The following is a 22071-nucleotide window of genomic DNA, read 5'->3' on the forward strand; positions in this document are numbered from 1 at the left end:
CCGACAGAGTAAACGTCTTAAACGTGTGATTAAACATTGTTCAAGTGGAAAAAAGTTGCACTTTCATTTTCGTTCGTCTCTGGCTTTGATTTTTGTTTTTTGTACTCTTCATTGCAGTACGGCATTCTTCTACCGAAACCAGGGCAGGGTCAATATACAAATTTTCTTCCGATGGCCTGGTATGAAGGCCTCACCGTGCGTGCATTTTTTTATGCACCTCAAGCGAGGTAAGTGCAATATAAATAGTACTTCTCTAGTGGGGAGGATTTGACTATCACGGCCAAGGAAGCTTTAGCCAACGAGGAACCGTAAAAAAAGGTTACATCAACGTCCGAGAATTCGGTTATAAGACTCCACACCGTTACTTCGACTCTGACAGAAAATTTTCGATCTAAGATTCATGAGCACTGGACATCAGCAAAGAGAAAATACTAGAGGGTTTTTAGTTGCCGTGGTCCAGAAGAGAGCAAGGCCACTGGGGATTCTGTTGCTTAAGATGTGAGGATGAAAGGTTGCGGCTGCATAGTGTTAATCAGTTCTTTATTAAAGAAGAAATGGTTGGGGTTTAGGAAAAGGCGTGAACAGACAGTAGGGAGCGCTAAGGGTAGAACATGAGGACTAGGACGCCGGATGCAACAGCTCCTTCTCTTGCCCTTTTATCAGCTCACACTGATCTTCGGGTGACGAGCTGGTGGAAGCTGTTTCGCATGTCCCGAGAAAGTACAATACGTCGTGTTCTAGTTCGGTACGGGTAAAATTTCCATTGAGCATACCCTTGGACATAATAGCTAGGTTGAGCGGGGAGGGTGGACCTGTGCCCTATTGAGTTTTAGGGTAATGTGTAATCTTCCTACCGAAAATGTTCTCCCACGTGGATTTGCAGATAATTGTGTTGGTGTTTCCCGCACAGTGTTTGCGATTCTTCGGCATTTATACCGCTCGCATAAAGAGAAAAAATCGTGTGCCTAGGCAAGGATGAGAGATGTTCTTGGAGGGGAGTGTGGTAGTCTTGGTCGCAATGAGAGTATGTAAATTCGCGAGCCTTTCGGGTGGTGCCTCCTTCTCCTCCCGACCCTTGTGTACGGGTGTCCAGTCTGCTCTAATAACTTTCTGAATTCTGGAAGGATGTGTCTTACCGAAGCATTTGCTTACGGAAGCATAATGCTACTTGACAGTCTGCAAAGATGTTTACGTTTCTATTCAATATCCATTAATTGGTGTGCAAAGAGGGTGTCTTGAACTTCTGTGTCTTTGTTTCCGCGCATAAAAGAGCCATGCAGTCACACAGATTGCCTAAGTAGTCAACTACAACAATTCCTGTATCGTAGATTCGTACTTGCCAGAGTCGGTGCATACTGTGGCCTCATGATTTCGAAACGTCCCTGAAATGAATATGATCCTGCCCTATCGCTTGTCATTGTGTAGGTTTGGATCCATGTTTCTAGTAGATAGGTTTTACGTGCAGTCGCTGGACCGGTGACACCTCTTGCATGGCGTGCAGTCGTTTCTTTTCAGACGGGGTGCCTGTCATCCGCACAGTGGCCAGTTTCGATTGTGCTCTTCTACCCGCTCTCTTGGCGCTAGCAGAGTGGTTTCTCTCATTTATTATAAAGCGTTATGAAAACCCTTTGTCTATGCCTATTCATCGTCCGCGTCATAAACTTCATATTTAAGTGGACGGCTCGAGGGCCTCTCCCTTTGACCTTTACCGCTTTTCCCTGTCTGCCTCCGAATGTTGTTTCCTTCGTCCACCGAGTTAACGCCGTTACCCTCATCCTAGTCACGTCTCTGGCTGTCCGTTTTGTTACCCTGGTGTCCCACTGGTTACGAGTTCGCCTCACGGTCACAATTGCGAGGTTCAGAAGTGCCTTCTATGCTGTCCCAATATGCTGCCCTCTTATTCTGTCCTGTTTCGCTGTTGTTCCTCGGTACGGGTAGATTTGTGGCACCCTAAGCTGTGCAATATTTGGCCTATGATCATGGGCTGAAAGAGCGTTACCGTTTATTCTTTCTTTTTTTAAGCTTCTCTTGGTTATGACTTGTATACTGCGGGCAACTGGTTATACTGTTTTTTTACCATAGCGAGTTCTCATCTGCCGATTGACTCCAGAGCCATGCCGAGCGCTCTTACGTGACTGTTCTCTGCGATGACATCAGTACCTATTTTATGGCAATTTTAAACTTGACTGTGTGGCGGCCTGCGTCGTATGCCCAAATCAATTGCAGTGGAGACTGAACCACAGGGATATTGAAAAGCAGTTTGAGAATTCATGTGATGAGCCCTTATATGCTGATATTTATTTTCGTTCGTCTCTGCTCATAATCAATGCCTTCCTTTATTTCTGAAACACTGGCGATAATCATTTGCCCGCTGTTGTAGTTAGCTAACAGAATGTTGGTGCAAGCATCAGCTGCGGTGGAAAACACGCCGGGGTGATCTCAATGATCAAGGTGTTGCGGTGCTAATTCCGAAGATGGGGGTTCGATCTCCGAATATGGGGGTTCGGCTGCCGCTTTCCTGATGGAAGCAGAGAACTGAAACGCGTGTGCGTCGAGATTTCTTACCGAGTTAAAGAACCCAGGCGGTGAAAAGTATTCTAGGGCCTTCCACTACGGCTCGCCTCCTACCCCAAGCGTAGCTTCGGCCCGTGAATGACCGAAAAATTATATATTTTTATCTTCCGGTGAAAATTTGACCCTTTGGTGTAATGGCGTCAGTTGCGAGCACGGCTGGCGACTAAATCTGTCGAGTATGCTTTATCCTACTGGGCGTTGAACGAACTACAGAGTGCGGGCGCGGCAACCGCTGAAAATGCGCGTCCTTTCTTGCGTCTCGGCCGTACTCGTACTATTTCGGCCTTCCTTTCCCGAGAGAGAGAGAGAGAGAAAGACTTTATTGAATTGTCCTGCGGGGGGAGGTGGGCGGGAGCCACTCAGGGCCTGCCCCCTCCTTGATGTTTCCTAAGTCGTCCCCGAGACAACGCCTTGCGGGCGTATACGAGGTCGACGCGCGGAGGGTCGTCGGGTGTGATCCCTCAGACTCCCGTCGGCGCCTCCCTACGCTTCTGCCCTGGAAGAGCAGCCTCGAGCCGCTGGACTGCTCGGAGTTGAACATAGTGGTCGGACGAGTCCATCGCACTTGTGACATCGTCCGGCCAACGCGTTGAGGCGGTTGCCTCCACTGGATTTCGTTCACAGTCCCACAGTAGGTGGACCACGGTCGCGTTCGTTTTCGCGCACACACTGCATAGCACACTTTCGTACACTTCTGGACACACATATTGGCCAGCACCGGAGTTATCACAGAGTTTGTCTGTAATTGTCTATACAGCACTGCTTCAGCCCTGGTGAGCTTGGGGTGTGGGGGCGGCCGAAGCTGTCTGCCGAGGCGGTACCACTGTAGTATTTCGGCGTAAGTCACAAGGGGTTCCTGGTCTGAGCCCTGCTGCCTTTCCGCCTGAGAGATGCGGGGGGGCGCCGCGCTGTTGGTAAGTGCGCGTGCGGCGGCGTCGGCTGTCTCGTTGCGGTTAGGGTGGCCGCTGCCGTCGGTGCTAGCGTTCATGTGCGCCGGAAACCAACGGATGTGGGTAGCCGGCACCGATTCACTGTTCCCCGCACCACACTGCACTACGCGAACTGCACTTGTACACACTTTGTCCTTGGCGAAGTTCGCGATGGCCGAGCGCGAGTCGCTCAGTATTACATTGCGGGTTCGTTAGCGCGAGTGCGATCGCCACTTCTTCCGCCTGCTGAGCAGACGGTACGCGAACACTACACGCACTGTACACTTCTCCGGTGGTGGCTCTCACCGCCACTGTTGCATTGGTGTCTGGCCTGTCGGGGTATTTGGCTGCATCCACGTAGATGGCGCCCGTGTCGTTTGCGTGCGTCTCGGTGAGGGCTCGGGCCCTGGCCGCTCGGCGTCCTGGGTTGTAGTCGGGATGGACGTTGCGGGGCAATGGGAGTATCTTGAGGCGTTGTAGCGTTTCCAGAGGGAGAACCCTTGCCTTGTGTGTTTCCGTCTTCTTTGGGCCGAGGCCCAGCCGCTCGAGGATTCTTTCGCCTGTACGTGTGGTCGAAAGGCGCTCAAGGTGGGCCATTCTTTGGGCCTTGCTAATTTCCTCCAGGGTGTTGTGGAGACCCAGCTCCAGTAGCCGGTCGGTGCTGGTGCTGTTCAGTAGTCCCAGAGCGGCCTTGTATGTCTTTCGTATTGCTGCGTTGATTCTGTCGCTCTCGTGCTTCTTCCACTGGTGGAAGGCCCCTACGTAGGCCCCGTGACTCATGGCAAAAGATTGTATCAGTCGCAAGAGGCTGGCCTCCTTCATCCCGTGATGCCTTGTTGTTATTCGTTTGATAAGGCGGGTGGCAATTTCCAATTTTGTGGTGATGCGGTCGACCGTGGTTCCGTTGCTCCGGCTCGCTTCGAGGGTCATGCCGAGGACGCGAAGGTTTTGCACTTTGGGGATGACAGTTCCGTCTCTCGTGCGTATCGTGATTTTCGTAGACTCTTCCTCCGCCTTCTTGCGGTACCTGCCTGGTGGTGGGATGATGAGCAGTTCAGATTTCTGCGGGGAGCATCGCAGGCCGGTCTTCGCCAGGTGGTTTTCGATGACATATACTGCAGTCTGTAGTGTTGTTTCAATGTGGCCATCGCTGCCCCCGGGAACCCACAGGGTAATGTCGTCTGCGTAGATGGTGTATCGGACCTGCGGGATCTCCGAGAGCCACTCGGCCACACCGATCATCACAAGGTTGAAAAGCAGCGGCGATATCACCCAACCTTGGGGGGTTCCCACGCTGCCCAGTTCTTTCACCGGCAGCTGTTGATCCCCTGCTTGGATTTATAATGTTCTCTGCGAAAGGAAGTCTCGTATATAGTTGTACGTTCTTTCCCCCATGCCCAGTCGCGAGACCTGCGCCAGTATGGCGGAGTGGCGCACCTTGTCGAAGGCGCTGTGCAGGTCAAGGCCCAGCACCGCTTTGTTGTCGTGGGTGAGGATGGATGTGTCGAGTATATCTTGTTGTAACAAGATCATGGCGTCCTGGGTGCTGAGCCGTTCCCGGAACCCCAACATGGTGTCGGGGTAGAGGCCTTCACCTTCGAGGTAACGCTGCCATCTGTTGTTGAGCACGTATTCGAGGACTTTGCCTACACACGACGTGAGGGATATCGGGCGCAGGTTCTCGATGCTGGACGGTTTACCGGCCTTAGGGATGAGGATTGTTTTTGGCTGTCTTCCATTGTCGTGGTATTGCCCCTGCGCGCCAACAGCGGTTGAAGTGCCCTGTGAGAGCCGTGACGGCCCCATCGCTGAGGTTCCGCAGAGCCTTGTTAGTTACTCGGTCCGGGCCAGCCGCAGATTTGCAATTGAGGCTCTGTAGCGCTGCCCGTACCTCCCATTCTTCGACGTCGCGATCGAGGGCTGGGTTTTGCATTCCCTGGTAATCGCCATGGCTTTCACTTGGGGTACTCGGTAGATAACGTGCGTTTATCCCGTTTGCACGTCTCCTCCTGCCCTAGTTCTTTGGTGGTGGTGGCGTGCATGATTTGTGCCTGTCGGAGTTGTTGGTACCCTCTGGTCTTCGTTTCATCGAGGAGATGGCGGAGTAGCGTCCAGGTCCGTCCCTTGTGGAGTTGTTCGTCTGCCTCACTACAAGCGGCATGCCATTGCTGGGCGCAGAGCTCGCGGCTGTGTTTTTCAATAGCTCGTCCGAGCTCCGCCACTCTCTTGCGTAGTGTGCGGTTGTGGCGCTGTCGTCTCCATCGCCGCTGTAGGGACTGTCTGGCCTCTATCATATGGGCCAGGCGACTGTCGACTTGCTACACGCTCTCGTCCGTTTCCACTTCTGTGGTCGCGTCCGAGGTTGCCTGCACTATGGCTGCCGACCATTTCTCGATGTCCTCGATCTCGCGCTGCAGCTCCAGAAACTCCGATCTGAAACGAGCTCAGTCGGTGAGCTTGTGCTTGCGTCGATGTTCCTTGGTAACTGGGGCGGAGGCTGGCAGGTCCAATTCGACGATGAGGTGGTCGCTGCCCAAGTTGTACCCCGTGTTCCTCCAGTTGACACCCCTCCTGGCCGTTGCCGCTGTTCGGACAAAAGCCAGATCCGGGTTTGTGTCTCGTGTGACAGAAGTTCCTATTCGGGTGGGGTCCGCTGGATCTGTGTGGAGGGTGAAGCCAGCGTCGCCCGCCTCTTCCAGTAGGACCCTTCCTTTGACCGTGGTGCGGTTGTAGCCGAGCTCTTTGTGCGGTGCGTTGAAGTCCCCACATATTGCGATTGTGTCGTGTGGCGCTGTGCGTAGTGCTTTGTGCAGGAGAGTCTTGATCGTTTGGTGCCTGTGCGCTGGGTTACTGTAAATGTTGATGAGGAGGAAGGATTCCTTCTTCTTCTTGCCTAGTATCACCTCGGTCGCAAATTGTTCGATGGTGCTGCGTCCGAGGAAATTCTCGTGCTTGATGAAAGTAAGTCCTTTCTTTATGAAGGTGCATACCCCTTGCGCAGTTCCCTTACCGCAGTACCTCGCGCTCGGGGGGCTTGCGTGTGTTCGGTAACCTGGGAGGGTCGGTGCACTTTCGGTGTGGGTTTCCTGGATCATTATGACGTCCGGAGGCTTTTCGAGGCGTTGCAGATGTTGTTGTAGCACTGCTTTTCTGCACTGGAACCAGTTGGCGTTCCAGTGCCAGATCTTCAGGCCCGGGCTTGTTTTTGGTGCTCGGGCCATAGCGATGTCTTTGCTTGAGTGGTTTGGGTGCGATCTTCTGCCACGTTGTCGTCGCGGCCAAGCTTTCTATAGAGAAATTCTTGTAACGCCTCGAGTCGGCGCTCTACTGCCGCGAACCGAGCGTTCATGCGATGCTCGAGTGCGTCGACCCTCTTCCTTTCCACATACCAGTTGGTGCTGCGCGTATGCCATATCCAGACACATTTCGCATCTGCTCACATAAATCGTAACTTCCAAGTGGCAATGATTACACATTTCCGCGCACGCTTGATGAGCGCGGGTGACAGTGGACGGCTGGCAGCCACGGGGAAATCGAGAAAATTTGTCGCCATTTCGCCCTGCGAAAGTTGATGTTCAGCAAATCTGTTGTAAACCACTGCAATTGGTGATCAACGAGGGTATGAATTGTTTATCGTCGTCTTTTCGGGCTTCTTGCTTGCGCTTGGCTATTGACAATAGATAAGGGCGCAGAGTATCGCCAATCTTTTCACTTATTGCTCCGTGCCGCTGCTATGATCGTTGGTCAGTTCGCATTACGTGACATTGGTTTACACTGGGACGGAAAGTCAGACGTCTACAGGCCACGTCTCGCGCAGAGAGCTGCGATTTGAGCCCTCGTCATTGCCCTGAGCTTTCCCCAATTTGAGTCGCACCTTAGGTGCGCCCGCACTATGTATGAAAGCTAGTGCGACCAGTCGAAAGGACATCGGCCTTCTTCCGAGACCTATCTCGAGAGCGTGGAGAAAACTGCTCTAATTTCCACCGCTCGAGCACGGCGTGCGCTTTCGTTCTCGGCCGCTGCGTGGTCCGCTGAGACCCGGCGCAAAGCGGGCGAGCGGCGCTGCAACTCGGCAGGCCCGCCTAGGAGCTCTAGCCACACTTATTTGCGACACTGTCGGCAAGCGAACACCGCAGGGTGATATCGCTATCCTTTCCGGCTGTCAAGGCCAGTCTAGGTACAGGCGGCCCGGTCTCAACAGACGGCTCAACCTCAGGCGACACCGGAATCGCTACTACCTCGGCTGGCCGTGGCTCGACATCCAGTATCCGAGTTTGAGGTGGAACGCTCGCGACTCGCTCAGTGGCGGCGTCGTCGTTAAGCTTAGCTTCCCCGTGAAAACCGTTCAGTGTCTCGACTGTCGGCTCTGCCACAGCATTGCTCGGTTCGGAAATCGAGTCTGAAGAAACACCCTTCGTTTCAATGGACTCGTGTTGCCTCCTTTCTCTAACGTCACGGTTTAGGCTTTCCCGCGGAACGTCGGTAGCCTGCGAACCGCGCGCGTTCGGGTCAGCAGCCGTTTTTAAGGCCTCCCGTGAACCTGCGCACTTCGAAAACGACGACGCTGACACATCTCCGGTCACTTGTAGGGTCCCTACACACAGTGTACTTACGCTGCCCTCTGTCGTGAGCCTTCGGAAATGCCAAATCCTCGCTATCTGTCTGAGTCTCGCCCTTCCTTTCAGAGGTGGCGAGCCACTGGCGACACTATCGCTACTTGAGCCCTTCGCAGCGAGCTCAGCTCATTCTTTGCTCAGCAGTTTCTCGAAATTGTAGCCCCTTTCGCGTAACAGGTGATCCTACCTGTTCAAGAATAGGTACCTGTATTATGGAAGAAGTTGTGGGAATACTGTCGCCTGTGTGACAAGTTCACCGAACGGACCTCCGATGCTCACTTTAGCAATCGCAGGCGCACGTTTCGTGCTGCTACGGCCTGCATCACCCAAACACACTGTCCCATCATTTGATTCGGTTCAACGTACGAAGGGTGGATCATGTCTAACGTCGCCGCGGAGTCGCGAAGAACTCGGCACGGTTTACCGTTGACCACTAGCTCACGTAACTACGGCTCTAGGAACTGCCTGCTTTCCTCACTCTGGTCTAGTACGTGAAAGACAAGTTTTCTCTTCTTGCAACTCGCAGCGAAATGTCCCGTCTCGCCGCAGTTGTAGCACACAGCCTGTCTGCGCGCTTCAAAAGCTTTCTTTCTGCGCTGCTCCTCAGTGTCTTCCGCTCTATTTTCGTTTAGGCGGCCAGTTTTCTTATCCATGACAACGACTTCCCTTGCTCCACCGTCTTCCTGTGGAGCTCTGCCTTTAGGCCCTGACTTATCACACCTCTGCCTGAACTCTTTTTCGCCGTCTTCCGGCCCTTGCGCACCTCAACGTGCGATAAAGTCGTCGGTCAGCTGAGCTACATGATCCGCAGTATTTTTCCCCGGCCTATCTTGCACCCAGAGTCTCAGGTTCTCTGGTAGTCGGCGGTAAAACTGCTCAAGACCGAAGCACTCAACTACCCGGTCGTGTTCTCCGAAAGCCTTTGCCTCTTTGAGCCAATCTTCCATGTTAGCCCTCAGATTATAGGCGAACTCCGAGTACGACTTGCCCTTAGCTTGCTCGGCTTCACAGAAATTCTGGCGAAACGCCTCTGCTGACAGCCTGTACTTGCGCAGGAGGCTCGACTTGACTTTCTAGTAGTTCTCCGCCTCCTCCTTTGGCAAGCGGGCCATCACGTCGGATGCCTCACCTGGCAAAAGCGTAAGCAGCTGTTGCGGCCATGAGACTGGACTAAACTGGGCCCTCTCGCACGTACGCTCGAAGCTGACCAAAAAAAGACCTAAGTCTTCTACCTTGTAGGGTCGCATTAGGTCGCTCAGTCGCTGCAGACTGCCCGCTTGGCGTGCTGCTGTCACTCTCACGCCTAGATCGAGATTCCTCGATGTCTAGACGCTTCATTTCCAGCTCGTGCTGTCACTTTTCTCGATCGAGTAGGAGCTCATGCTCTCTCTCTCGCCTCTTTTACTCCTATTGTTCCTGTTTCTGCCTCTCGAGCTCCTGTTCTCACTTTTTCTCCTCGCATTCCTGTTTCTGCCTCTCGAGTTCCTCACACTGGCGCTCAGTCTCTGCCTCTGCAGCCTGACGTTTCGCGGTCTCCCTGCCATTGGTCATCTCAATGCACTCAGACAGCCCGTCATCGTCAGCCCTAACAGCGAGTATAGCCTGTAGCAGCTCTGGCTTTCTCAGCGGTCCGAAAAATCCAAGCGCAACTCTTTTGCAAGCTCCAACAACTGCGGTTTTTTCAACGCCTTCAAATTCATGGCCGGTCTAGAGTACTGCTTTCCCACTGCTCCAGAACTGCTTTGCGCGAAGGAATAACCCACGCGACAAAAACACACGCTCTCACTCCATGAACGTCCGGTGAACTTCCGGTAGTCTACACCTGTACTGGCTTCGACACGCATGTCCTGCATTTTCTGCGAGTGACGAGTACATGCTGGCGGGTATTTCTGTTCGCATTCCGGCTCATTGCGCTGACGCCTAAAATCACATTGCTTTGGTTGGTGAACGAACAGGAAAATAAACCCCGGCATTATGGAGAAACGTGGCGTCGAAAAGACCCGAAACGAAAAAAGGAGATCTCTCGGTATGTTCTTAGCGAGGAGCAAAGAAAATAAGCGAACGAAGGTTGTTCTCATTTGGTCAAACAGAGAGGTGTTAATACATTGTCTTGGCATCCTCAACACACGTGGGGGGATCCTTGAACCCAAACCCGAGAGCAACTGTCAGCAGCAGATTTTGCACACGTGAACTGCACTGCTTCCCTCAGGCGGCCTTATGCTGGCAGCGGAAGCACGCGACAGTTTGTCACCTTTTATTGCCGATGAAATGCCGGTCATTTGGACTTGGGCGGACATCAGCGGCCAAAACTACCGGAACGTAGTTAGTGGCGTTGCTTAGCCGACAGCGTCCTATCGCTTCGCCATCGTTTGATACTTTGGTTTCGGCTAAATTTAACGTTAATAACAGCTTTTAATTTATATCTGCTGTCACCAAACTAATACGTATTTTTAATAGAACAAAACACTACGCTTTCAGTTAAGTGTCGAAATTTTGCCCCAAATATGTCTGAAGCGCTGCGTCAGAACAATAGAAGAGAGGATAGGTCGCTTCTTAGGGAGGCCGGGTAACGTCACAACAGCTTTTCCTAGGAAAGGGAAGCTGCATCTGTCGCTGGTAAGAAACGGCGCCCCCGTGGTGGTCGGCATTTTGCAGGGCAGCCCCGGAATGAATTCGTCTATCGCATGCAGCTACCCTCTCCTTCTGTTTTAAAGCTGCGATGCCTTGTAGTCCGAGTTCGTTTTTGCTGCGACATAATCGGTCATGCGCCCCCGACCGCCGCATTAGGCCGATTCTTCTCCTGCATATATTCAAGCTACGTGGGCTAAGGATATCTTCGTGCTAAACAAGCTTGATATGTACCAGCTATGCTACCAGTCTGGTAGTTTGGAACGGTCCTAAATAAGTACTTCTTGCTTCGTTACGCCTGAAATACTTTTCGTCGAGGCAGGTACAAACATATGTAAACAGGCGGCTCCAGAAAATAAATAGCCGCCACTAAACTTGCCTAAGATTTTTTCTGGTAGCAATTAGGCTTGCCGGCTCTGGCACGTCGAAAGCGGAGTCTAGGCGACCACTGGGGTCCAGGTCTGGTCCACCTGGCTTAAAACTGCAAAAGGAAAGAAAGCTCTATGAAGGAATGGAAGTTGGGATGAACAACCAGGGGATGATCCTCGTCCAGCTTTTTGCCTCGCTTTCATTTCCAACTACTCACTGTCGCCTGCAAGAGATAGATAAACTTGGTTGTTCACACAACACTAGTCCGGAGGGCCGTCACTCGGCATTCCTTTCGGGAACGGCCGTTCTCTAGCTCTCCCTGAATCCCTCATTAACACGAATGAACTGGGACACCAGGAGTCCTTGTATCCAATTGACGTCTACGCTATTACAGAATACCATTAGCTGCTGTACTCTTCTAGAACATGCCCTTGTTATTTATTTGGGTGCAGTGGCGGCATAGGTACTTTCGTGCAAATACGGTTTGAAAATCCCCTTCGTTTCTCTTAGTCCTGACAATAATTTTCATTCATTTCAGTTCCGAGGCAGCGCACTTTGACGTCCATTATCAAGGAAAAACATATTTCTACATGGCAAGGGAAATTGTACAAGGAACGACGGTGAAGTTTGAATACAGTGGAAGGGGAGCTTATTCAAATACTAAATGGGGGAACGAAACCATCGAGCTTAATCTCCCAGGATACTACAGTTTGGCAATTCGTAATACAAAAAAAGTAAAGCAAGACTACCTCACGGTAAGTGTCAATACAAACTGGTTTTCCTGCTCCCAGTATGGGGCCGGCATATGCTCATCATCGCACCATCTCAAGGTCGGTACGCAAATTTTCTATGTTATGCTGTCTCTTGCGACACTGTGTAAGTAAAGTAAGGAATGAAAAGAAAGATACCATAGGGCCACTTTGATAGAAATTTGCAAATTTGCAAATTGCCAAAGTTTCTGAATGCTGGGTGTCTACGCTGTCTATAATTGAAAAGTTATCAACACCATTGACTGCTCGTTTAAATGATTCTTCCTGCTTTAATCGTTAACGGACAACAACCTCTCTTATATAGCCTCACCCACCGCCCCCTCTACGTATTTCCCACGCAGGCCACCCTGTCATCCTTGGTTTAATAATGCTCTTGATTGATGGATTTAGCCTCTTTTTCCCACCGCTCAGGCTGCAGAGCAGCTCTCGAAACAACGAAGCATGAGGTGTACCTTCTGGGGCTGCAGCAACGCTTACTAACGGTTTGGCTGCAGCTAGCTTCGTTCACCAATGGCAGGAGCGGGAGTGCCTTGCGCAGACATGCCGTTGGGAGAAAAGCCAGGGTAAATTCTTTAGAATTTGAGCAGTACTAGCGCCAGGGTATAGACAGAGGTTTGCAGTTTCTGTTCACAGGAAGACCTTATTTGTATTTGGCCTCAGAAATTGCACCAAGGAATTGAAGTCCAAAACTATGTCATACGTGAGTTGCTAGGACTACAGGTCCACGGCACAGAAGCCGACTGTCCATCGGTTTCACTTTGTCACAGCCCAAGAAAACGATGTAATAAAGGTAGCATAGGCCTACATACTTTCCTATCAGGGTTCCTGTAGTGCCCCGAAAAAATTTTCTCTAGCGATGCTTCTGTGCGTAGCAGTGCAGTAGACTTTAAAGGGGTTTGCTGCCTACGGCTCAATTGGGATGCTTGGTGGTGGTGGTGGTGGTGGTGGTTGCGCAAACATTTATTGATATGGTGTCTCTGAGAGTGCTCCCTCAGTTTCCGGATCGATAAGGAAACAAGGTGGTCTTCGCTTTGGGTGCCAAAAAAAGCTACACCCCCAGCTCACCGCTGGTCGTCAGGTTCTCCAACAGCTCAGAGAAAGGGGGGAGAGAGGATAGGGGGAAGGTTCGTGTTTTGTGCGTACCCTGGGATGACGTTAGGCAGTGTGCCTAGTCAGCGACCGTGGCATTCAACAGCGTACCGGTCGGGGTACATAGAAGGAAGCTGAGTTCGGTCACCAAAAGTTTTGGTTGGAAGCAGGCAGAGGGTTGGTTCTTTTTCGTTGGATAGTTTCCGATGTGGGGCTGGTTAATGTTTTCGAGTCCATTTAGTACAGGATTAGTTGAAAAGTGACCAATGGGGAGAATACCTGGTTTCTTAGGAGGGTAATAAATACAATAATATTTGGCTGGACTCCACACTTCGACAACACGTTTCCTATACGGTGAAACCTCGTTGTAACGAATTAGTATCGGGACAGCAAATTACTTCGTTGTATCCGATATTCGTTATAACAGTAGAGGTAAAAATCGGCCGCAACTAATCGGCAAACGGGCTCGCGCAAAAATGCCTGATATAAAAATACATTTTTTAGGCTTACAACCCTGTATAAACAATGTAACCGTTACCTTTCTCCTAGTTGCATTTCAAGCTGAATGAGCCGGAACACGAGTACGGAAAATTACAAGACAAGGTTCACTTGACAAAACAGGCCTGAGTCTTTATTTACTTGATGAACGATGTGATCGTCATTTGGTGGGCACTCAAAGCACTAATCTCGATGGAGTTATCCACAGTGTCCAGTGTCCAGTGGCCTTTATACGTCTGCAGTTTCGGATTGCGGAGGGCTTTTCCAAGCAGCTTCTCAGCGTCCTGGCCAAACATTTCTTTGTTATATATGATATTGCGCGGGGCTCAGTGTTTAAGCTTCGTTATAAAAGAATAAGTGCCATTGAAATATGCGTGAGCAATCAAATATCGTACTCTGTTCGCTATATCCTGTAATTCGCTATATCAGTGTTCGTTATAACGAGGTTCAACTGTATTGCCATAAAAATGCCTTGAGCAGCCCTGTACTTCGGAATTGCAGTCAAGCGATCTTTAACAATTCCGCGATTGTAGCCTAATTAGAGCCTCTGGTATTTTAATATTGTACTAGCATTGCTACCTGCGATGCCCCAATGTGCTGATTTGACCATCAGTATAACGCACAGCAGGAATTACGTAAAAATTTGAATATTTCTCAAATACAGATTCGTCCGATACAGAGCTTTGGATAGTTTATAGGCACTGGCGAGCTTTAACCAGGCATCCGTAGAAAAATTACGCAAAGTTAGCTTTCCAGCAATACATCTTTCTTCTGAAGGCTCTATAGCTCTAAGTTTATGGGTTACCGTTTGTAATATTTTGATTTCCCCATAGCACTGGCACATCTTGAACTTAGCTGCCCTTGTTTAAATTATCGTCATGATCCTCGGATGTCTACCAAGTGTAGCACGACACATCTCCGATGGACCCCCAACCACTACTACCCTGAGCTTCCCAAGCCCATTGTTTGCCTCCGAATTTTTTTTATTTCTTCCCTCGATGAGATTATGACCTGCCCCTTCTTGTAGACACGTCTCCCGGTAAGAGGTCTGTAACCCTGGTGGTTTACCTGTTGTCAGTTCTAGCCACTACATGACCAACACAAGTCTACCTGTTTTTTTTCTAATGGGGTTGACGGCACACAGATAGCATACCCAAGCGCGACCACAAAATTCCAGAAAAAACGTCGTGATGTTCGAGCCGTAAATTTTTTCAGACATTTTCAATTATTTAGCGCTACATTTTGAAAAAATCTAGTCATATAGAGCTCCTGCACCACGATAAGAGTGCATTCACGTAGTTATAAGCCTTTAGGAGCAGTAGTTTGGAGTGGAGTTGATAGAAGCCATTGCGTCTTATAACTCCACGGTAGTTTTAAAGGGTGCCTTCCCCTTATAGCTGCTTCTATAGACCGAACTTTTCCATTATTGTTTGCGCACTTGTGTGAGTAATATTCGCCTGCAGAGGGCAATTTTATATACCTTCGCCGGGAACTATATACCTTTTCCGGGAATATTGGCTAACCCACAACAGCATCCAATTTACTCCAAATCTAAAATCTCAGTGAAACCGCGCAAAAGATTACCGGAAATTTGTCGGGGGACCTACAAGAGCCATATAAAATTGCCATGCAAACGGGCAAGAAATATGGTACGAAATCGAGAAAACACAATTTACCATGTTTACTTAATTAGGATAGTTGTGTGTAAGACCCCAGCCCTAGTGATGATTCCCAACAGCATCGCAATAATATGTGTGCATGATCGGGACATACACAACGGCAGTGTATTAACTCATTCGGTTATTTCAAAGATTTTATAGTTTCTAAGCTCAAGTATAAAGTGATAACACAGGCTGAGCTACCAGAAACCACTACGCAAAGGACAGGGGGGATATTGATTTTCTCATCTACCTTCATTAGGTGTACGTTCCCACCCTGGGATGACGTTTTTTTGACGAAATTTTATTTCAAAACGTTTTCACAGGTGCTTGTGGGTGACAAAGAACTCGGGGATGTAGACGAAACCGACAGATTGAGTAAGTCTGAACACACCTTTTTGTGCTGAAAAACTGATATCAATATTCTAGATGTTGGCATGCATCAAGAGTTTTGCATGGCCCACATATTACTAGCCACTCATCCAGCAATTCACACGTGCTGAACCCACTGCTCAACTCGGTGTTATCAATAGTGGATATCCTCTAAATGTCCCCTGACTTCAAGGTGGGTCAATAGGGGGTCAACAGCAGAGCACCCTGCCGCGTTGAGAGCGAGCGTTGTAGCGTAGTCCCACCAGGGTTCGCTGAAGAAAACTTCACCTAAATTTGAATTTCCGGATAGGACGGAAGACGAGAGTTTCATACTAACCGCGGAACCCTCTCACTAGCCTCCGGTAAGCCTCCAGTAAGCATAAAAATGTGTAGTCGTCGCAGTCGATCGCCTTTAAAATCACGTGTTTATATTCATTGGCGCCTGAGCAGGACCTGGGGCTTTAAAAAGCCCTCCATTTGGCAGTCACTAAAATTCGCGCACCCCTAAGCACCTTTTGTGTAGTAGTGAACACGAACGCAGTGGAGTTCAGTTGTAGAATAAACAAACCAGGGCTGGTATTCTCGTAACTGTCGCTTTTGAACACGTCCCTTTTGCGTCCCTTTCATCGTGACGTACTTCCGGTTAAGTAGTGGACGTTGGCAGCATGGAGCAAGGTTGGCAGTAGGTTTGCCGCGCTTGCGTTACGTCACTTCCCGTTGTTTGCTTTTAGCCAATCAGGGCTCGCCAAAAGGGACACTTTTGAAAGGGACGCAGAAGGGACAAAACTCGAGAATACCGCCCCAGTATGCTGCGCACCGCCATGCTCCATACCTCCTGTTGATGTAGACGGCTGTGACTCCATGGCTGCAGCATAACATTTGTAGAACAAGTGTTGCGTGGGAAGAAATTCGTTCAATTCATCAACGGTAACGACGGGGGGCCGGCAGACGACCGTATTCAGTACTGCGCAAGAATTCCGGCATCATCATCATCATCATCATCATCATCATATTCTTTTTATTATCCTCCTGCCCTCCTCCTCCACCTCTTCTTCTTTTCTTTCTTCTTCTTCTCTTCGACGTTTTCTTTTATTTCGGTTATTATAACTTTCCGGGTTGGCCAGTTGTGGTTTCAGCCCCAGAAATACGGTACCGTATTTTACTACTCGCGTAATCGATCATTGTGTAATCACCATTGCTAATTTTTTTTGTTCTGATTACACGAGTCTTACGCACGCTTCTACATCGAAGGCAAGATCCCTTTCGCCACGTTCAAATTTTGTCAGGTATCACGGTCTACCTCAGCTCGCCCAGCGAATCCTTGTTTGTATATCATTTCCCAGGAGCCTGAATCGAATCTCGCTCAGTGAAGCTTTAACCAAATATTTTTTATTCTTAATTTGTCACTTTCTTTATAGAAGCTCCCCTGATAAATTTCGTACTGTCAGAGCATTCATTAAACCGGATTTAGTGCTTTCAAGGCCCAGCTATTCTGCCGGCCGTGTGTGAGGTACTTCGTGTACCATCCGTGGCCCTTTTGTATGTAGAAAATGCCGCATTTTGGTCAACACAGTTGGCTTATGATTCTACATTAAAACAGGCCGGCAATATGAATAGAAGTACGTAGTCTATGAACACGTTTTATGAAATGCAGTAGCCCACTCCAACCATTCATTTTTCTGAGAAAACATTCACCGCAACCGTAAAGCTGCTCGAATCTGTTAAGACTGACCGGCTGATATAAAATACCAACCGCCAAATACTTACAGAACAAGCTGCCCTGCATGTGTACGAATTCTGAGGCAATGTATTCCCATTCAGCCTAAAACGGCTTCTTCGATTTAAAGTACTCTATTGAAAAATAACGTTTTCAGTAATTTTGACATTAACGTTGGCAGTAACTCCATTGCAGTAATTTTAGTATGGTCTCCATTTGCAGACCTTGCGATACAGGCCGCCTGTCAATTTAACTAAATAATAGGAAATGCACCCTGGTGCATTGGTGTAGAAGCTGTTACATCTACAGACTGCAGAAGAAGGCAGACCACGGGTAGGACGTTTTTGTAGCGCAATCGAAGGGTGTTCTGTATAACCGAAGAGTTTTCCCATTGTTCGTAATTATGCAGCACTAAAATCCTCGAACTATTGAACCTCGGCACAAATCTAGGGATAGCTCATGTAAAGCTCTCGGATTCGGGGTAAACATTCCACAAATCTTCTGCCCCATAAGTAAGGCCTTGCTCTGCGACCGATATACTGTCAGACATAGATTGTGGTAGATCCCAGGAGCCATCATATGGATTTACGGTCTACTCTATTCTCACCACCAAGTGTTACCTCGGTGTATTCTGCTGTGCTAGTGTTGAAGATGAAGGTTTTCCTATGTTTATTATCCGCCCGTCAAAGGGGGCCTTCTTATCTCCCTTTCAGCAGATGGAATGTCCTTAGGCACTAAAAATGGTTCGTTTAAAAGTGTTATCTCATGCTAGTCTGTAATCACAATAACTTTTAGAACACATCTTTTGTAAGAGAAGTTGTTATGTCAGCATAAATCACCGCCCGCCTTTTACCCTTGGAACCCGCCCCGCTGGCTCAGCGGCTAAAGCCCGTTCTACATGGGGCAAGTTTCGCCTGCGAAATTCGGCACCGCCCGTGCGGCAAAACAATTTATTTTCCTATTTTCACTGCTGCGACATATTGCCAAATGATAAGCGGCGTTCACAAGAGAAGTTCGACTCTTCCAAACATTTGGAAATTCGCCACAACAACGAGAATAGAACGTTTTGGTGCACGAGCGGTGCCGCAGCTGCGAATTCGTAAGAGAAATTCGCCCCATGTAGAACGGGCTTAAGGCGTTGTGCGCTGAGCCGAAGAATGGGGCTCCCTTTATATATGCGGTGGCCGCTTTTCAGCCTGAACAGAAAAGCGAAAACGCCCTTCTGTCGATATTTGGCGGCACAAATTTCTCCTTTTAGCCAAAATTATTCCGGAGCCTTTTCTTCAGCGCACCTCTTCCCACAGCTGCAGCTTCAGCGCGTTAACCTCCACAAATTTTTAGCCCATGTCCTTACTTTGCCTTCGAAAACTACAATGCCGTTTTTCTATTTTGTCCCTGACCAACAGATAACAAATGGGAGCTCCGAATGAAAGGAAGTGTTCATTTTCTTCTGTCACTTCACTTTAGTTCGGACACCGATGATACTCCAAGGAAATTCGTACGTATTTTACATACAGTGTTCATGTCGCTGTGGTCTTAGCTGGATCTGCCACAGTCCTCCTGCTTACGGCGTTCACATTACTTTACAATAAAACCCGACTTTCCAAATGAGTGTTGTTAAAGTTGTAGCTGAATATCCGCAGAATTGCTGCAATCAGGAACACGAATAGAACCCCGCGGGGAGGACGATACAAGAACGTATGACCACACTTGTGTTTCAAACATTAAAGCGAAACTCCCACAAGAAAGGTTTTATAAAAAGGAAACAGAACTTTGTCCTTTGAAACGCAATTTTCATCTACTGAAACGCGTTTTTAAGCCTTGTGACAATAACACCTGGTCCAATAAACACTACAGGTCGGCTTGCTTAGCCGAGCTTTGTGCTAGCTTACCCGGACTTAAACGGTGCAGGATAGATTAGCATGACAATTAGATGAGCACTCAGGAACTAAATCAGACGTTATCAGGACAAGTAGAATGGTTAGTGGAACACGTAATGGGGTGTGTAAGAACCTCGGAGTAGGTTTTCCGCAGAGGGAGAAGGTAATTGTGAAAAGAAATCTGCAGATTTATTCAAAGGGTAGCGTCGACCCTTTCTCATAATGCCGTGTTGGAGGTATACGTTAAAGCTATACTGCCCGGCTAAGCACCAATGTTTGGCTATGATAACGAGGTTCTTACCAGGTAAAAAAACTCCCACCTCCCTTCGCGGGAACCCCTGTGTAGATGCGACGCATAGCGGGTTCACGTTGCAGCGTTGGACAGCGGAGAAACGGCGCTGGAACGATGGAGCGGAGCGGCGCAGGCACCGTGTTTTATAGCGCGCATAACGGTGAGGGGACGCGCCGGCGCCAGTGCGTCTGCCGCGGCTGTGACGCAACACAATCCAACACAATCCACTTTAATCCAATTCAATCCAATCCAATCCAATCCAAGCCAAGCCAATCCAATCGAATCCAATCCGATGCCCCTCGCGAGAGAGTGTTCGCTATTGGCGAGGAGAGGGGGTGAGCGTCGGAGAGCGCAGCTGGCGCGGTGAGGAGAATGGGGGAGGGGTGGACGCCGACAACGCTGGATGGATGCAGGGACAAGGCGAGTGAATGAGATGCGTTCGCATCTAAAAAGATCAGAACCGGAGCTTAATAAGCTAAACCAGCAGGACGGGATACTGCTGGGAAGATGCTAATGAAAACAAATGCGAGACAATCCACCCTATGAAAGTGGTTGGAAAACGTAGCTGCAAACGATACCCGCAATGATTACCCAGGCGATGTCACTTGAATACACACGCGTGTTTCTATAAAGAGTGTAACCAGAGACAACTACAAGGTATTTAACCACAGCCTTTACACAGAAAAGAGATATTCTTTGCTAAGGTGAAATCAATGCATAATCCATGAATGGTGGTTGGTTGAGTTGAATTGGTGAAGCACATCGTTTAAACTTTTTTATAAAACTGACGGAAGTTTGAAGCCGGTGTTAGACGATCTCACCTCTCCTTCTCCTCGGCACCAGCCGACAGAGGCGGCGAAGGCGACGGAGACGGAGGACAAATGAGATGAAATGCGTTGGTGAGAGCGTCCCTTAATTTTTATAACTCCTAGCGCATGCACAAGGCGCGCACACGACCGCTAAAAGTGCCATGGGCGGAGTGAAAGCGGCGCGAGAGGTCGCGTGACCCTATCACGCGGCATTCAGCGAGAACGCAGGGATAAACACGGAGATGTGCTCGGTGAGTGCACCGTTTGTAACCCCTTCTCGACTGGGCTCGCAGCTCAATAGATAAGACAACGGGCTCTCGCTCCTTTTTCTATTCGGTTTTGGTTCGATTCCTGGTGGTGTCAATAACTTATTTTATTAGTTTGTGGGAGTTTTCTGTTTTACACCAACGGAGGAACAGAACCCTTTGGGGGTAAAGGTAAACAGCTTCGCTTTAAAAAATAATACACAAAAAACACGTCTGTGCCGTTCAAAACTTCGAAATAACAGGCCCTCATGACTATTATGGTGACTTGCTTGCGTTTCGGGACGGATAACCTAAAGATTACGAAAGAAAATTGCCCTCCAAAATGTCGAAAAAAGTAACGCACGATGAAGCGCACCATGAAGAGAAAACGAAAAACTGTAACCGACTTCACTTCACGTGCCAACTTGTGTAGTATGCAGGATGTTGCGGTGAGGGCAAGCTGGGCATCAAGCGTCCTGTTATTATGCAGCGGCCTGCTCAGGGGCTAATTAGGAGGAGGGCCGAACCACCTTCCTACACCAAAAGAAATAGAAACAGGGAACCGAATGTGGAGCCCGAAGAAAGAACAAAAATCTGCAAAGACGTAATTAAAACAAGGAAATGCATCAATGTCCACTGCGTGTACTCTATGAAACGTCGTCATTGTTTTGTTCTATTCGTTATGTCTGCAGTGGTTCTAGCTAAGTGATGGTAGTATTCAGAGGCGACATGGAACCTTTTTAAGCTAGAACTACCACTTGCTACAAGAGAATATGTATATGTGGCCGCTCTGGGCTGATGGTAGTAGCCATCAGCACTGCGTCCCGGATATCGAGCGTGGAAGGCCGTTCATTGAACCCGTAGTTTCACCAAAGTTTGATTTCGTCGCCCTTCTAGTCTACATACTTCGGGTGAGGCCGCAGTCCCCTTACCGGTGATGAGGGACAATATTTTCGTAGGACTCCCACAGATTACAGTGCTTTAAAAAAGCTTTTCCGAACAAAAAATTACGCCCACCTTCCCTCGCGGGAACCCTGGTGTGATGCGACGCTGAAGGGGGTTCAAGCGCAAGCGGAGAGCAACCCTGGACCGAAAGGCCGCCGGAGAGCGGCACACCGGTTATATGCGCAGCGCGCCCGAAGGAGAGGAGACCGCGGAGAGAGAGGGACTGCGCATGCGCAGCACCGCGCGCAGCACCGCCCACCTGCGGAGTGAGAGCGCGCTGGGCCGCACACCCGCAGATGTTGAGAGAGAGTGTTCGCTCTCACTGGGCACGCGCCGGCGCCAGTGCGTCTGCCGCGGCTATGACGCAACACAATCCAACACAATCCACTTTAATCCAATCCAATCCAAATCCAATCCAATCCAAGCCAAGCCAAGCCAATCGAATCCAATCCAATGCCCTTTGCGAGAGAGTGTTCGCTATCGGAGAGGCGAGGCGGTGAGCGGAGGAGAGTGCGGACGCCGACGACGATGGACGCACGCAGGAAGGACAGGGGCGCCGAGAAGAGATGCTCTCAGCGTCGTATCTAAAATATTATTTCAAGGATATTAGGAAAATATAGCGTATAAATACCCAACCCTGAGCCCAATCAGGGTACCAACTTACGAAGAAAACAAACTGT

General features: G+C 49.4%; 1 long non-coding RNA gene across 1 annotated transcript in view; it reads left to right on the forward strand.

The window, feature by feature from the left end:
- The window catches only part of LOC144157950 (uncharacterized), a 100766-nt gene that overhangs the window by 20322 nt on the left and 58373 nt on the right, over positions 1-22071 (forward strand). Inside the window, exons 2-4 of the long non-coding RNA XR_013319911.1 lie at positions 118-227; positions 11655-15509; positions 18627-18718. This is a non-coding gene — a long non-coding RNA (uncharacterized LOC144157950). The remainder of the gene's footprint in view (positions 1-117; positions 228-11654; positions 15510-18626; positions 18719-22071) is intronic.

Source organism: Haemaphysalis longicornis, unplaced genomic scaffold, assembly GCF_048455015.1.
Source record: "Haemaphysalis longicornis isolate Haplotype H1 unplaced genomic scaffold, Haemaphysalis longicornis Haplotype H1 scaffold_10, whole genome shotgun sequence".
In the NCBI taxonomy this organism is placed as follows: domain Eukaryota; kingdom Metazoa; phylum Arthropoda; class Arachnida; order Ixodida; family Ixodidae; genus Haemaphysalis; species Haemaphysalis longicornis.